The sequence below is a fragment of the Phacochoerus africanus genome, chromosome 12, assembly GCF_016906955.1.
Source record: "Phacochoerus africanus isolate WHEZ1 chromosome 12, ROS_Pafr_v1, whole genome shotgun sequence".
NCBI lineage: Eukaryota > Metazoa > Chordata > Mammalia > Artiodactyla > Suidae > Phacochoerus > Phacochoerus africanus.
Window position 1 is genome coordinate 35516509 of NC_062555.1, and position 17259 is coordinate 35533767.

The 17259-nt window shown below is 41.4% G+C and overlaps 1 protein-coding gene and 1 pseudogene across 3 annotated transcripts in view; both read right to left on the reverse strand.

The window, feature by feature from the left end:
- Positions 1–17259, reverse strand: part of NTRK2 (neurotrophic receptor tyrosine kinase 2) — a 395961-nt gene that overhangs the window by 114449 nt on the left and 264253 nt on the right. The gene's annotated exons all lie outside the window — the stretch shown is intronic.
- Positions 11960–12064, reverse strand: LOC125113134 (uncharacterized; annotated as a pseudogene).

Consider the following 17259-nt stretch of genomic DNA (forward strand, 5'->3'; position numbering starts at 1 on the left):
GCATCCTCGCGAGAACAATATGATATTCTAGATAAAAAGCACTCAGAAAAATACAATGTACTATAAATGTTACATGGTGTGACCACTGCTCTGGAGCAGTTTGACCCTCAAGATGACGCAGTGCCTTACTGATGCATTCTATGGGTTCCATTTAACATTACATATTATAGACAAAGGACAATAACAATGGGGCCTTAAGGTTTATAAAGTACACTCACGCGTTATTTTATTTCGGCAGGAAAACAGCTCTGTGAAGTGGGCTGTGAACATTTCCCGAGTTCCATTTTACAGCTGAGGAAGCAGAGGCTCAGAGAGGCCGAGGGGCTCATTCATGGTTGCTGAGCTGGACAGCTATAGAACCAGACCCCAAGCTTGGCCTTTTGATTCCAAGTTCAATGTTCTTTTACAAATTTTTTTATTACAGTTGATTTACAATGCCCTGTCAATTTCTGCTGTACAGAAAAAGTGACCCAGTTTTATATATATATATATATATACACATTCTTTTCCTCACAGTATCTTTGATCATGTTCCATCACAAGTGATTGGATATAGTTCCTTATGTTACACAGCAGGAGCTCATTGCTTACCTACTCCAAATGCAGTAGTTTGCATCTACTAAGCAAGTTCAATGTTCTTTTTACCAGAGTGGTATAGTGGGCATTGTGGAGACTAATGATGATAAAAGTGAAGAATTCATCCTAGAGATAAGACTTGTTGATAAGATGCTAAGATCGATGCAAGATGCTAATGCGAGATTAGTGCCGTGCATTTGCCTATAGATGGATAGGAACTCAAGAAAGGAGAAGACAATGTGGATAGTAATTACAGGAAAGGATTCACAGATTTAAAAAGGTCTGGGTTTCCATGTGAAAATGGTTTTCTTTGAATAGTTAGAGATAAAGGAGAAGAAGCAAAAGCATGAAGTCATGATAATGGGAAGAGAATTGCTTTGTGGTTTCTGGTTTTTTTTGGGTTTTTTGTTTCGTTTTGTTTTGTCTTCTTTATGGTCGCACTTGTGGCATATGGAGATTCCCAGGTCAGATCAGAGCTGTAGCTGCTGGCCTATGCCACAGCCAGATCCGAGTCATGTCTGCAACCTACACCATAGCTCATGGCAATGCTGGATCCTTAGCCCACTGAGCAAGGCCAGGGATCATACCTGCATCCTCATGGTTACTAGCCATATTCGTTTCCACTGAGCCATGACGGGAACTCCAAGGATTGCTCCGTTTAATCAGGGGTGTATAAGATGTGGTGGGCTAGAAGTTTCTGTAGACATTCTGATCTGGGACTGGATGGGAGAGCCCAAAATTTATGAGGGGGTCTAACTTTGATCCTACAAGCCAGGGGGAGCTATTGTTTCCTTGACAAGGGAGTGGCATTATACTTGTAGTACGTTGTCTGGTAGGGAGATGCATCGTGTATTAAATGCACCCAGAAACACAGAGAGTAGCTAGGGGATTGTTGCATTAATACCAACATAATCCTGAAGTCGAGGTCACAGCAGTGACAGTGAAAATAGAAGGAAAGCTACAAATCCTAACAGCCAAATCATTGGGTCATCAGAGCTAAAGAATCATTCACTCAGTAACTATACTCTACATGAGTCTCAGAACCATAGTTTTCTTCATCATGTTTTCCCTAACCATGGTGCCAACTTAAGTGATCCAAAGTTGCCAGAGCAAAGAGTTCATTCGAAATCGCCAGAATTTGTCAAAAAGCTTCCTTATTGCATTCCCTGGTCTTCTATCCAAGAAGACTTCTCAGAAATGATATGGTTACACACATGTGCAAACACCACCGGGGTCCCCTCGAGGTCTTCCCAATGCCTTGAACTGGTGATTCATATGAATCTCTGCATCTAATGTCAGAAGATGTTGCCAAGTGTCACCTTTCATTGGACCCATCACAGCTCCAAGGAGGTGAGGTGGAGATGGGGAGAAGAAGCAGGCGCAAAGGAAGGAGCCCCAAGTGTGGAGCAGAGAAGGAGGAGGAGACGGACAGGAAGACATGGACCAGTATGATACTGTGGGTGGAGAGCCTGGATCCTAGTAGCGTGGTTGCCTGGTCCAGCCAGGGCTCGGTGCTTGAGTCTGCCTTTCCAGCACCTATTACCTGAACCCTGCCCCAAAGCAACACAGGTTAACAACTGAAATCAGTTCCCTTTCTTTGGTTGGCAGGTGGGTTCACAGATTTGGTCAGATCTGAACAATCTCCATTTTCCTGAGGGGATTTTACTAAAGACATACTTTCTCTTTAAATCTCAGCAGCACTGCTGTGTTTTCCATTCCCTCTTCATTTCAGCATGTGGGCATCACACACACACACACACACACACACACACGCACGCGCGCATCTCACACACTGCACCGACAGATGCTTGCCAGTCAATGAAGTGACGTTACTCTGCCATGGGGATGTGTGAAATCAGGAGGTGGGCAGAGGCACCACGGCACAATCGATGTAAATGGGATTCTTCTCTCTCCTGTGCCTGTTTTGTTGGCTCACAGAGCATAGGAGTGAATGAGATTCATTGGGGACAGAACCATATGTAGGAAAACCCTTTTCTTTTTATGGTCATTCTATGTTATGACTATATATATACATATATATATATATATAAAATGACTTCATGGGACTGTCACCTTTAGAGTCACCCTGGTTGGAAGAAGTGGGCTCCTTGCTCTCAGAAAAATCCAACCAAAGTGACCTCTTTTTCCCATAAAAACGTCAACAATGTACAAACAGCACTCCCTAGAAAAAATCAGAGCAGAGGCAAAAAAGCAGAGTAGAGGCTCTCCTATGGCCCCAAGGCTGGCACAAGCTCCATCGCTGTCATGATCACTTCAGTACCTCAAAGCAGCTCCCTTAGAGCTGATGATGACAATGCTCCATGCTAGGCAGCTGTCACTGCTGCCAAGGAGCTGTCAGCCCAGCCTCCCCCCAACTCCTGGCTGCACACATAGTCATGGGTGATTCCAGCAGAATGACCAGCAGCCCAGACTCTGGCAACCCAGAAATCAATGACATATACCAAGTACCTGAGAGTGTAATTTTATGATTCCATGGGGATTTTTATCCTGCCTGGAAAGAACTTAGGAAAGACAGATGTTTATTTTGGGTCAGACACATTTACATCATGCCCGATGGTGTATGAAAAATGATTTGTCTCACCTGACATGGTTAGACTCCCCACAAGAACTTCCCTGACCCCAAAGTCACACCTCTTTCCAAAACCAACCAACACCAACAAGCCAGTTTCCTTGTTTAAATATGAAATGTATGGTGGAAGGCAAGTTCCAGGACACTGGGAGAGGATGAGACGCCGGAAGGCTAATTAACTGGACTGGGGAAGGGAGTGTGACAGACTCTCACACACAAGTGAGCTGGCAGCCCTAACTAATTAGCAACAATTAATTTTACAGTAGGAGCAAGAACACATGTATTATGTTCTATAAAAGCTTAATAGATGTCACCGTAAATCACTCCCATCTCTGCCCTGAAATTCAACTTGCAAGCAGACTGCCTTTTGCAACCTTCAGGAATGAACAATCTAGAGCTTCCCGCTCTCTCTTGGATCTTCCTAGGAAAGCAAGATGGCTTCTTCTCTGCCACTTGGCCCTTGGCAAATCTCAGCTGTAGTAACTGAGGTTGGCATCAGCAGGCTCCGCCCTGACCCAGCCTGGAACCAATTCTCATTAAAGAAATGAGCAGCCTGGGAGTTCCTGGGAGATCAGGGTCCATGGCTCTGCTCCAGACCAGATGTTCCCAGAAGGAGCTTCTTGCCTGAGACGGAGAACAGATTTCTTCATCTGTGTCTCCTCCTATCAATTGGAAATGCCTGCAACAGAACCTTATGCAGAGAGGCTGGGCTTGGTGGGGAAGAGTGCTGGGAGCAACCAGTCATGTCTGCTAGGCGCTGGGACTAGAAGCACTGTTAGTTTTGTTTCTTCTGTTTTGTTTTCACTTTCCACCATTTTTTAAAATGGTGGCAAAATACATAGAACACAATATTTACCATTTTAAAGTATCCTGGTCAGTGGCATTAAGCACATCATAACGTTGTACAACCATCAGTACCAGCTATCTAGTTCCAGATTTTTGTCTATCACCCTGAATGGAAAGTGAAGTACTCACCTCTCATTTTCCTACCCCACAGCCCCTGACAATCAATAATCTGTTTTTCCTCTCTATGGATTTACCTCTTCTGGATATTTCATATAGATGGAAGCATACAGGACATGTCCTTTTGTGCCTGGCAGCTTTTCGCTTAATGTTTTCAAGGTTTGTTGTGTTGGAGCAGGTATCAGCACTGCTGTTTCTGATCACCTTGACTAGTCAGTCCCATCTTTGGCCAGGATTCTCCTTCCATTTCCTTAACAGCATCTCAGTTCTCCTTTAAGTCAAGAACCCACTACAAAGCCCAGCCAAGTCGTTTTTTTTTTGTTTTTTTTTTTTTCCCTTCAGGCCAGGGGTCACATGGGCGCTGCAGCTGCAGGCCTTCATCACAGCCCACAGCAATGCCAGATCCGATCACGTGTCCATGACCTACACCACAGCTCACAGCAAAGCCGGATCCTTAACCCACTGAGTGAGGCCAGGGATCAACCCCTCCTCCTCATGGATAGTAATTGAGTTTGTAACCTGCTGAGCCACCATGGGAACTTCCCGGCCAAGCCTTGTGAGGCCTCTTTGTCAAATGGTGGCACTTTATGTTTCATCTTCCCAGGCACTTGGTGGGACTCTGAGAGGGCGGATGAATGGAAACTAAGACTCTGCTGTTTATTATACAGCTGTTGCCACCGTGCTCCACAACCAGACTGGACTCCCTTAGAATGGAGGTAGACCTGACCCATTCTTCATAATACTGCACATTGCTTTCTTACGACTGATAGGTTTCAAATGCCAAATATTAGCCAGGTGAGTTCCTCTAATCCCGAATCTACACTGGCACAGCTTCATTAATTTTACAGAAAGCTCAAAGGAAAGCTTGAGATGTCTAGTGGTGTGGATGTGACCTCTGCTTCCAGGATGATGGAGTAGATACACTCTTCTCAACATTTCCCTCTAAGTACTACTGAGAACCCTTAACAATATATATAAAGCTGACATCAGAAGACTAAAAAGGTGGAGAAAGGGCAGATTCACTAGAAACCTTGCAATGCCATGGTGAGAGGTTCCTTGAATTTTTACTTTTGCTTCCTATATCCATACACTGGAGCTGAAGAAGCCTGCAACCTGAAAACGCCAATGGACACAGACAGAAAAATCCCAGCAAAAGGCTGCTCTCTCCTTCTAGAGGATCAGCAGAGGGACAGCCTAGCAATATAGAAAACTCATAAACAGGAACTCGTCTACGCCTGCCAAACTCCATACAGAAATTGTCATACCACCCCGAGCTGTACCAGCAAAGGTCAAGTGGGGAGCTGAGACTCTCATCCCTACCCTGCAGCATCCAAGCATTGCATTCTTCCCTGGAGGGGTGGTGTTCAGCCAAGTGAAGAGTCAGGACTTTTGCCACCATCTGTAGGAAAGAGGACACTCCTCCTGCCCTGTCTCCCAGCCCATACACAGTGGTGTCCGTGAAGACGTACACAAGGAGATGTAAGGAGCATTCCCCCTCCTCCCAAACAAGGAGGTACCAGTGCAGGTCTACTGAGGTGCTGGAACCTTCACCAATGCAACAGAATTGAGGAGACCACCCCTTTTTGTGTTTAGTAGAGATCAAGTGAACAACCTAGATGTTTACCTTCACCTCCAGAAACAAGGTAGAGTCCCCTTCTTCTTGTTAGGGTGTTATCAGAGGAAGCTAGTTAAAACAGAAGCTTTTAAGATCTGAGTCTTAGGACAAAATACTTCAAATAGTCAGTTTTCAATCAAAAACCACTCATCACACTAAGGACCAAGAAGTTCTCAAATTAAATGTAAAAAACAATTGGTAGATGCCAACGCCAGGATGACAGTGATATTAGTTATATGACAAAGATTTTATTTATTTTTTGTCGTTTCTAGGACTGCACCCATGGCATATAGAGGTTCCCAGGCTAGGGGTCTAATCAGAGCTGTAACTGCCAACCTACACCACAGCCACAGCAATGTGGGTTCTGAGCCGAGTCTGCAACCTATACCACAGCTCGCAGCAACACTGGATCCTAAACCCACTGAGCGAGGCCAGGGATTGAACCCGCAACCTCATGGTTCCTAGTCGGATTCGTTAACCACTTAGCCATGACGGGAACTCCTATATGACAAAGATTTTAAAGCAGTCACCATTAAAAAATGCTTCAGTGGACAATTATAAACACGTGAAATATATGAGGGAGAAAAATAAGTCACAGGAAAGACATAGGAAGGAATATGGGAATTTTAGAACTGAATAAAACAAAACCAAACTTAAAAACTTAATAAATGGGCTCAACTGCAGAGTGGAGGAGACAGTGAAAAAGAGTGAATAAACCTGAAGAAAGAACTACAAAATTATCAGATCTGAACAATAGTTTAAAAATTACTGAAAACAAACAAAGACAGAGCCTGAGACACTGTGTGGAACTATAACAAAAGTTGTAACACTCATGTTATTGGAATCCCAGAAAAGGCCAAAGAAAACATAGCCAAAAAAGTAGTTGAAGAAATAATGATTGAAACTTCTCAAATCTAACAAAAGACATAAACCTGAAGCTTTAAGAAATTAACCCCAAACAGGATAAACCCAAAGATATACACATTATGAAGATTATAATCAAACTTCTGAAAACTAAAGATAAAATCTTGAAGGCAGTGAGAAAGAAACTATTTGAATGGTAATGAATTTCTCATATGAAACCATGGAGGCCAGAAGAAAGTCACACGTCCTTATTCAAGTGATCAGAGAAAGGTAAGTACCATCGACTCAGAATCCTAAATCCAGTGAAAATAACCTTTAGAACAAGGGAAGAAAAAAAAAAATCATTGGCAAATATAATTCATTTGCCTTCTCTTTTTTGAATTTTCTAATTTATGTTTGGTGGTGAAACAAAAATTATAACATTGTTTTACTGTAAATGTATGTATGAAAAATATTGAAGATAATTAAATTATAAATGGAAAAGGGAATGTAAGGGGGAGTAACGTTTCTACATTTCATTTGAACTGGTAAAATATCAAAACAGTAGACTATGAGAAGTTATATTAATATAATACCACGAGAAAGCACTAAAAAGGTATGCAAAGGGGCACATTCAAAAATACTATACATACATCAAAATGGAACTATAAAAAATGTTCAAGTGACATTGACCAGAAGAAGGCAGGAAGAAGAAAAAAGAGAACTAAAATCAGCAACAAAAGAGAATAAACAGAAAATAAAAAATAAAATGAGAGACTTAAACCCTAAGATATTAATAATTACCTTAAATGGAAGGCTCTAAGTATTCCAATTAAAAAAACAGAAAGGGAGATATGGATCAGAAACATGACCCAACTGTATGGCATCTATAAGAAAGTCACTTCAATTATCACAATATAGGTAAGCTGAAAATAAAAGGGTGCATGGAAGATGATCATGAAATGCGTCAATTTAAAGAAAGCAGAAATGATTAAATTAATATTCGATAAAGGAAACTTCAGAGAAAGACAATTACCAGAGAGGGATATTATATAATTGATAAAATGATCAATCCACCAAAAAGGCATAGCAGTTCTAAATCTGATTGCACCAAGAGGGTGGAAAAATTTGTAAGAAAAAAGTGAGGTAAACTGAAAGGAGAAATAAACAATTTTACAATTATCATTGGAGACTTCAATATCTCTCTTTCAATAATTGATAAAACTACTAGACCGATGTAGGATGAAGACGACCTGAAAACACCATTAACCAAAAGACTCTAAATGACATTGACAAGACATTCCACTCAACAACTTTCCAAGTACCCACAGAACACGTACCAGGATAGATCATGTTGAACAAATGACAACACACTTAAATGAGTTGAAATCATGTGGTGTGTATTCTCTGACCACAATGGAGTCAAAATAGAAATCACGACGGAATGAAAATATAAGACACTAGAGACATGCAAATTAAACAACATCTGTGTAAATAATCCATGGATCAACAAGGATGTTTCAAGGACAATTTAAAGAAATACATTGAACTGAATGAAAATGAAAACACAACATATTAACATTTATAAACCTCAGATCAAGAAACACCAAGAGGAAAATCTGCAGCATGAAATGTTTACATTAGGAAGGAAAAAAACCCTTCAAATTAATGTGCTAAGCTGCCACAAGAAACTAGAAGAAGTGCAAAATAAGCACAAAACAAGCAAAGGCATTTTAAAGGATAAGAACAGAAAGCAATGAAATTGAAAACAAAAACGATAGAGAAAAACCCTGATCCAAAAATTTGGTTCTTTGAAAAGATCAATAAAATTGACAAGTCGCTTAGGAAAAAAAAAAAAAAACTGACAAAGACAATAAGAGAAGACAGAAATTACCCAAATCAGGAATGAAACCCTATAGACACTACAGACATGGAAAGGATAATAATAGAGTATTATGAGCAGCTCTACACACATAAGATCAATGTGGATGAGATAACACAATTCTTTGAAAAGCAGAAACTACAATTCACCCAATATAAGAGATAGAAAATTTGAACAGCCCTATGTCTTCCAAGGAAATTTAAAAACTCCTCAAAAGGAAATCTCCAGCTCCAGATGGTTTCACTGGAGACATCTACCAAACATTTAGAGATTTAAGTCCAATTCCACATAATTCCTTCCAGAAAATAGATGAGAATTTCTTTCTTTCTTTCTTCCTTTCCTTTCCTTCCTTCCTCTTCCTTCTTTCCTTCCTTCCTTCCTCCCTCCCTCCCTCTCTCTCTTTCTTTCTTTCTTTCTTTCTTTCTTCTATTTAGGGCTGCCCTGGCCGCATATGGAGGTTCCCAGGGTAGGGGTCGAATTGGAGCTGCAGCTGCAGGTCTATTCCACAGCCACAGCAACATGGGGATCCGAGCCTCATCTATCACCTACACTACAGCTCATGGCAACACCAGATCCTTAACCCACTGAGTGAGGCTGAGAATTGAACCCACATTCTCATGGATACTAGTCAGGTTTATAACCTGCTGCTCCACAAAGGGAACTCTGAAGAGAGAGTATTTCTAAATTCATTTTTAAAGCTATTATTACCCTGCTACCAAACCAGATGAAGATAGTGCAACAAAGAAAACTACAAATAAATATCCTTCATAAATACAGAAGTAAAAATTCTTAACAAAATATTAACAAATAGAATTCTTTAATACATAAAAAGAACTATACACCATGACCAAATAGAATTTATTTCTGGGATGGAAAATTGGGTCAATATTCAAAAGCCAATCAGTGCAATCCACCGTATTAACAGGCTTAAGAATAAAAATCACCTGATTTTTACCAACTTATGAAGAAAAAGCATTTGACAGTTTTCAACACTTGTTCATGACAGATACTCTCAAAACACTGAGAATAGAGGGAAATGTCCTCAACTTGGTGTGAACATACACAAAAAACCTGCAGGTAACATTATACTTAATTGTAAAAAGCAATGTATTTACAATGTATTTACTTCCCTTTAAGATCAGAACGAGGGAAGGATTTCGCTCTCTCTCCTTATTCAACACAGTAGTGGACGTTCTAACCAGTGCAACAAAGCAAAAAAGGAAATAACAAGAATACATATGGGACAAGAAGAAATAAAAGTATCTCTATTTGAAAAGGCCATGACAGTCTATATATAAAATTCCACACAATCTACCAAAAAAACCCTGCCTAAAGAAAATGAGTTCAGCAAGGGTGCAGGATACAAAATAAACATGAAGTCAATTTTATTTCTATAAGCTAACAATGAATACGTGGACATCAACATTAAAAAGGCAATGCCAGGAGTTCCCGTCATGGCTCAGCAGTTAACAAACCTGCCTAGAATCTATGAGGATGCGGGTTTGATCCCTGGCCTTGATCAGTGGGTTAAAGGATCCAGCATTGCCGTGAGCTGGGGTGTAGGTCAAAGATGCTGCTTGGATCCTGCACTGCTTTGGCTGTGGCATAGGCCAGTAGCTGCGGCTCCGATTCGACCCCTAGCCTGGGAACTTCCATATGCCATGGGTGCGGCCCTAAAAACAAACAAAAAAATGCACTATGATTTAAAATTGCTCCAAAGATACGCAATACTTAGGTGAACTCTAACATGATACATGTTCCGAACTTGTACGTTGAAAACGACAATGCTGATGAAAGACATTAAAGATCTAAATAAATGGAGAGACATACTATGTTCAAGGGCCTTTGGAGGCAACAAGGCTCTGTTGATATTGCTTTCAGACTTCTGGCCTCTAGAAATATGACAGAATATGTTTCTGTTGCTTTAAACCATCACATTTGTGGTAATTTTTCATGGCAGCTGTAAGGAGCTAATACAATAGCCTTTCAGCAAATGGTACTTCAGCAGCTGGACATCCTTGGGCGAAAATCTGAACCATGACCTACGTCTCACACCTGAAACAAAAACTAACTAAGAAATAAATTAAGCTTAAATGTAAACCATAAAACTCTAGAACTCTTAAGAGAAAAAGAAACATAAGATGATCTTCAGTATTTAGGGCTAGGCAAAGCATTCCTGGATTTGATTCTGAAAGCATGATACATGAAAAGAAAAATTAATAAAATTAACCTAATGAAAAGTAAAAGTTTTTACTAAAGATTCTATGAAGGGGATGAAAAGACCCCCAAAAAACACTGGAAGAAAATATTTGCAACCACATATTTGACAAAGTATCTAGAATACATACAAACTCTCAAAACTCAGTTTTTTTGTTTTTGCTTTTTTAGGGCCGCACCTACAGCATATGGAGGTTCCCAGGCTAGGGGTCAAATTGGAACTGTAGCCACAGCCACAGCAATGCCAGATCTGAGCTGCACCTGTGACCTACACTACATCTCACGGCAACACTGGATCCTTAGCCCACTGAGCAAGGCCAGGGATTGAACCTCCGTCCTCATGGATGCCAGTCAGATTCATTTCCGCCGAGCTTCAATGGGAACTCCTCAAAACTTAGTTGTTAAGAAAACAACCACCAACCCAATTAGAAGTTGGACACGGAAGAGATATTTCACTGAAAATCATCTCCAGATGGCATGGCAGATAAGGACATGAAAAGATGTTTGAGATAATTAGCCATTCAGGAAATGCAAAGTAAATCTGCAATGAGTGTCACCACACACCTATGGGAACAGCTAAAGTAAAAATCGTGACACCACCAAATGCTGACAAGGGTGAAGAACTGGGTCTCTCATACGTCGATGATGGAAATGTAAAATGGTCCAGCCACTCTGGAAAACATGTTGGAGGTTTCTTAAAGAAAAAAACAAAACAACACAAACCACAACTACATATGCGACGACCACACCACCCAGCAATTGCACTTCTAGGCATTTATCTTAGAGGAATGAAAACTTACGTTCATACAGTGTACACACATCTTTATAGCAGCTTTTGATGTAATAGCCCCAAACTGGGAACAATCCACATGTCCTTCAGCAGGGGAATGGATAAACAAGCTGTGACACATCTGTAGCGTGGACTATAACTCAGCAATAAATAGAAACTAATTGTTTTTTGGCCTCACCAGTTGCATGTGTAAGTTCTGGGGCTAGGGATTGAACCTACGCCGTAGCAGTGACAACCCCAGATCCTTAACCCACTGAGCTACCAAGGAATTTCAAAGCAAATTGTTGATACACACAAAAACCTGGATGGACTTCTGGGGAATTATGCTGAGTGGAAAAAACAAAAAACAAAAAACAGAAACTTTGAATGGTTGTATCCTTTATGACTCCATATATGCGACATTCTTGAAATGAAAAATTTATAGAAATACATAGCAGATGAGTGGTTGTGAAGGGGTTATGGAAGAGGGAACCCGGGATTGGGGAATGAGTGTAGCTATAAAACAGCATGGGGACAAAGGACATATCAGATATTAAACTGATAAGAACAGATATTATACTTGATCTTAGCCAAGAGGCTGGTAAGTGATCAACTCTACTTCAATAAAAACTTTAAAAAAAAATGAAAAAAAAGGGAGGGGGGGAGTTCCTACTGTGGCCCAGTGGGTTAAGAACCCAGCGTAGTCTCTGTAAGGATCTGGGTTCAAACCCTGGCCTTGCTCAGTTGGTTAAAGATCTGGCGTTGGCACAAGCCAAGTGTGGCTCAGATCTGGTGTTGCCATGGCTGCAGGGGAGGCCTCATCTGCAACTCCAATTGGATCTCTAACCTGGGTAATTCCATATGCATCAGTTGCAGCCGTATAAAGAAAAAAAAAAAGAAAGAAAAAGAAAGGGGGAGGCAGCATGGGGAATTCTGGTGATGAAAATGCTCTACATCTTGACTGCATCCACGTCACTATTCCAGCTATGTCACTGTCCCATAGTTTTACAAGATGTTACCATTGGGAAACTGAGTAAAAGAGACATGGGCTTATCTCTACCCACTGCCTGCAAATCGACTATTCTCTCAAAGTAAAAAAGTTTAGTTTAAAAATATCAGAGACAGGCCTCCTGGCCCTGGATAAGTTTTTAATATGGACGAAGCACTTTCCTTGCTTGTAAGGAACAGTTTGCCACTAAAAGCTACCATTCATTATGAACAGTTCTGGCTGTGGTCCCACCTGCATCATAAGTGAGCTCCTTGAGGGCCTGACTCACGCATTATTTATCCATAAATACCCCACAGCGCATAGAAAGCCCCCTGCTATGTAGTAAGTGCTCAATAAAGGTGTGTTGACTTAATGTTTTTATCAGTAATGCCCTGAGTATGTTAGTATGTGCCTGGTGCACTGTTAAAGCATCCACTGCTAAAGCATCACTTGCTGCAAATGAGGAAAACATTAAAGGAATGTGTCATGGAATAAATTAATGCCATCCTCAAAAAAGCAATTAGATCTCTCTGTGTTTTCACCAGTCTTCTGTTGATTTATTTTTCTTTGTTTTCATCAGATTACAAACGTGATCGATGATCATCATAGGAGAGTTTTAACGTCTAGGAAAAAAAGGAGGAGTTCCTGCTGTGGCTCAGTGGGTTAAGAACTGAGGGTTGCGAAAAGGCCTTGCACTGTACTATTTTCATGAACAGACGAGTCACTTCTAACTTGACATGTTGTACTTCCCAAGTGCTTGAGCTCTAATTTCTTGTTCATTGAGTCATCCCTTCATCAGACTTCTGCTGAGGATCTGCCAAAGGCAGGCAGGCAGACCCAGAGGTAAACTGGCTCCCTGCATTCTCCTGCAAATAAAATGGACTCACGCAGTTGAAGGGTCCAGTCAGAGGAAGCCTAGTTCTCTTTTCTGGTGGCTGGCATCAGAATAGCCTGTTTCCTGTATTTTGACAGCTTAAAAGGATAGTGCTCCCTGGTTAATGATATACACAGTTGAGTATTTCCCCAGTAGTAAAGGTTTCCAGAGGGCATCTCCAGGGGACAGGCGCCACAATCAATAGAGAAGGTAAGAACCAGCCAAAAGCTATCGACTGGCCTTAAATAAAAGGTTCAGAAACTGTCAACTTGGGCAAAATTCTGAATGGTTTCAAATGCATCAGAAATAGAACAAAGCAAAAAGAAACACAAGACAAGATGCTAGGAGTCCACGACCATATTATTTTATACCAAATTCATATTCTTGAAAAAACTAGGAAAAGGGAAGCAAGTATTAATCGCTTTTTTTGGCTGCACCCATGGCATCATGGAAGTTTCAGGGCCAAAGACTGAATCTAAGCCGCCATTGTGACCTATGCCACAGCTACAGCAATGCTGGATTTAAAAAAAAATTTTTTTTATTATTTTAGGGCCCCACCTGTGGCATATGGAGGTTCCCAGGCTAGGGGTCCAATTGGAGCTCTAGCTGCAGCCAGAGCAACGCCAGATCTGAGCTGCATCCGTGATCTACACCACAGCTCATAGCAGCCAGATGTTTAACCCACTGAGCAAGGCCGGGGATCGAACCTGCATCCTCATGGATCCTCGGCAGATTCATTTCTGCTGAGCCACAATGGGATCTTTAACCCACTGCTCCAGGCCAGGGATTGAACCTGCACCTCAATCAGCAACCACAGCCCAAGCTGCGGCAGAGACAATACCAGATCCATACAGGAACGCCAGCAAGTAAGTGGTCATCTTTCAAGGGAAAAAAGTAATACCTCCAAAGACAACCAGGCCAAATCTGTTACTTTATCAGATTATTTCACAGATTTCCTGGTACTTTATTATTTTCCCCCCCTCCCCAATATTTGTTGCTGGTAGAAATCTTATCTACCAGGCTGAGAAGAATTAAAGTAAAGCTTTTGCAATTTTTGCCAGACAGGTCCAAAAAAATCTGTGTGGTATTGTTTGTTCCACATTTTGAAAGCAAAGTAAACTCAGAATGTGTTTCTGTTTGTTTATTGCTCCTGTTAATAATAACGGGGATCCAAAGAACACAGACTTTTACCAAAATACTGAGTGGGATGCTAAATGCAACATGCCTTTCAGTTCATTTTCTGAAAAATATTCTGTCACTATGGAAATGGCTGCACAACTTATCCAAATGAAACCCATCCTTCCCAGATGAGGACCATCTGACTTGGTTTACCAGATGTCCTCATCTTTCACACATGACGATCTAGCAAAACCTGCATTAGAAATGGTCCTGCCAGCGACACACAGAGTGCTAGGTGTCAGGTTCACATTCATCACCACTTATTATGAGTGGTAGGTGATGCTAAATATAGGTTTTGGGTGGTTTGAAGGAGATTCTCATGTTTCACTTCAACAAAGATTGATTCAACACTTGCTCCAGGGCTGTTGCAGGTGACCTAACCCCCATTGTATTTTACAGAAATGCTTCAAATTTCCCCCAAAACATACTGGATATTCCCAAGCCACATAACTGGTTAAGGTTTTCCTTATTTTTAAGAGAAAGAACACCCAGAGTTCCCACTGTGGCTCAGTGGGTTCAGAACCTGACATAATATCCATGAGGATGCGTGTTTGATCCCTGGCCTCATTCAGTGGGTTAAGGATCCAGAGTTGCCATAAACTGCAGTGTAGGTTGCAAATGAGGTTTGGAGCCGGTGTTGCCATGGCTGTAGTTTAGGTCTGCAACTGCAGCTACGATTCGACCCCTAGCCCAGGAACCTCCATATGCCTTATGCGGCAGGTGTGGCTGTAAAAAGAAAAAAATAAATCAGATAAAATAAAAAATAAAAAAAGAACACACATTTAAACATTACATTGACAAAAGGAAAAAGATATAGAATAAGTCCAGGCAGGTGTCAGGAAGAGCCAGATACCGCTGTATATTGAATAGGTACACTTTACAAAAGAAATAAACAGACCCCATGAAAGCAAAGCAGTCTGTCCACAGGGGCGGTGTGGCAGCTGCCTACATGAGTTCTCAAGAACACCAAGGATCCTTCTGCCTGAAAATTTCCCTAAGCAGCTCTAAAAGATCTCTGTCGATCCTAGGATCACCTACAGTCTTCATGGACCTGGATGTTATGTGACTGGATGGGGCTCACGATTGTTCGCCAATCCTAGGCAGGGGTGGAATGGGTCCATTTAGACATACTAATATTTGAACATAGTGAGGTGTTTCCATATTGATGGAAAATACACAAGTCTAGCAAAGGCCATTGATGTAAGGGCAGCAGAAGTGGGAAGAACCGGGCAACTGGAAAAGCCGAAGCAAATCCGTCTTTCTCTCTGCATCTGCGGCTCTCATTTGCCTTGGGGCCTCACTACCAGACCACAGAGCCACAGTCCCCACCCAAGGTGGTCCCTCTGCCCATCGGAGCTGGTGAAACTGTCCTCCAAGGCTACTGATTGGCTCCATCTCTTGAATCCAGTTTTTCTCTCTGCCTTCATCTTCTTTGTCCTCTCATATTTTTTCTCCCATGACACTAGTTTTCTTGTTTCCTCTCTTCCCTATTTTCTTCTTGTTTTTGCTTTTCCTGAATTCCACACGTTCCATGCCTTGAATTCTGCAATTGGTGGTCTCCCTTTTTTTCCCACCCTCTTAACACATTCTCTCCAACTAAACCAGCCATTTGTCTCAAAGCTCAAATCCTCTTCCCACACAGATCTCTCTTCATCAACATCTCTAGACCCGTGGCTCTCTGGAGTGTGTTTCCAGGAAACTTTTCACTGAACGTCTTTCCTACTCTTCAAATGCAAAGCATTCCCATTGACAGAACATTGTAAATCAACTATACTTTCTTTTAAAAATTTTTTTAAATAAAAAAAAAAAAATTTGAATGCATCTTTGCCTTCCCCAACCTGGTGTTTCCGTGTGTCCTTCATATCTCTTCTCTCACACACACAGTGATTTAGAATTTCCCCCGGTCCTCACAGTATATAGCCAATCAGTAGCCAGATCTCACCTGCCTACCTCTGTCATTTCCCCCACATCTGCCTGTCTTCATTCATTCCATTCCCTGCCATCGCCTGACAAGACCCTTCCTCCTTTAATCTGTGTTAATAATCACCCATGCAGGAGTTCCTGTTGTGGCACAGCAGAAACAAACCAGACTTGGAACCATGAGGTTGCAGGTTCGATCCCTGGCCTCACTCAGTGGCTTAAGGATCCAGTGTTGCTGTGAGCTGTGGTGTAGGTCACAGACATGGCTCGGATTCGACCCCTCGCCTGGGAACCTCCATATGCTGTGGGTATGGCCCTAAGGAGACAAAAAGACCAAAAACAAAACAAAACCAAAAAATATCACCTATGCAGAACCCACCCACCTGACACTCCCAGTTAACTATCTTCAGGCACCAGGCAGATAAGATCATTCCCTGATTTTGATGGCAATCCAAATGAAGACATGTTTTTACATAGTACACATAAACCAGTGTTCACCTAAAATTTTATCAAGCCAATCTGCTCTCAATAAGGTAATACACTTTAAAAAAATCCAACTTAATTCAATTTGATTTTAATGTCTTTTTAAAAAAGACTAATATGAACTGAAACATGCAGTTTTGGAAGCACTGGTTTATAAGACAATTTGGTAGAAACTCCTTTTTTTTTTTTTTTTTTGGCCGCACCTGTGGCATGCAGAAGGTTAGGGATAAAACTCGAGCCACAGCAGTGACAACACCAGATCCTTAACCACTAGGCAACCAGAGAACTCCATAATTTGGTAGGAACTTGTTTTTCTCTCATCGCCTCTGGTATTCTACCTTCTACCATTCAGGTGAAGCAG